This window comes from Cynoglossus semilaevis, chromosome 2 (genome assembly GCF_000523025.1).
Source record: "Cynoglossus semilaevis isolate Cse_v1.0 chromosome 2, Cse_v1.0, whole genome shotgun sequence".
Lineage (NCBI taxonomy): Eukaryota > Metazoa > Chordata > Actinopteri > Pleuronectiformes > Cynoglossidae > Cynoglossus > Cynoglossus semilaevis.
This window is the reverse complement of record NC_024308.1, coordinates 13,570,010-13,570,776: the sequence shown is the minus strand read 5'-3', so window position 1 is coordinate 13,570,776 and position 767 is coordinate 13,570,010. Positions and strand designations below refer to the sequence as shown.

General features: G+C 41.5%; 1 protein-coding gene and 1 long non-coding RNA gene across 2 annotated transcripts in view; both read right to left on the bottom strand.

Moving 5' to 3' along the window:
* Positions 1 to 767, bottom strand: part of LOC103399890 (1-phosphatidylinositol 4,5-bisphosphate phosphodiesterase gamma-1-like) — a 784,699-nt gene that overhangs the window by 509,834 nt on the left and 274,098 nt on the right.
* Positions 1 to 767, bottom strand: part of LOC112488384 (uncharacterized) — a 7,398-nt gene that overhangs the window by 4,393 nt on the left and 2,238 nt on the right. The gene's annotated exons all lie outside the window — the stretch shown is intronic.

The window sequence follows — 767 nt, the reverse complement described above, 5'->3', positions numbered from 1 at the left end:
GCTGAAGCGGCTTTTTATGAAAATCTGTACAACAACACATCCAGAAGTAATGACCATCCTCAAAGCCTTGTGGAAGTAGAGGAGGACACGGAGGCTGATGAGCAGGATGTTGCAGCAGTGGAGGAGGTGAGGGTGATCCAGCAGGGAAAAGCAGAAGTCTTTCACGCTCTGCACCCGATTCAAGATGAAGAGGAGCCGGTGGAGGCTGCCGAAAAGGAGGACGAATCAGGGGCAAGTGTCTGCTTTTTCCTCCACCTGGACAATGAACGGGTGTGGCTGGATAAGGGAAGGTATGATGCTGCAGAGAGCCAATTCTACCAGAACAGGTGTGAGAAAGCCTCGGGTGTGAAGAAAGAGAGGAGCACGGGAGCGAATGCTGCTTCAGTTTCCACCACCGCCACAAACACGTATGAGCAAACTGGGAAAACCATATCGACCATAGCGAGTTCCATATCTTTTGTTGTTTTTGTTCACGTCATAGTGTATCCTTATTTGAACAATAGATTTCTTTTTCATTGTTTTTGTATTATTATTATTATTTGTCATTTCTTTTTATTGACTGAAAAAAAACCCAGTCACCCTTTATTTTATTGTTTTTCTATTAAATTGTATTTGTCATCATGCATGAAGGAAACAGCATGTGATCAAAGGGTAATAATCTGAATATTTACATAAATTCCTTTTTTTTTTTTTTGGCATTAGGTAGCCCATTTAAGCATATAATCATCATCATCAGACAGCCAAATTCAGTATTTACATCTCTCTCT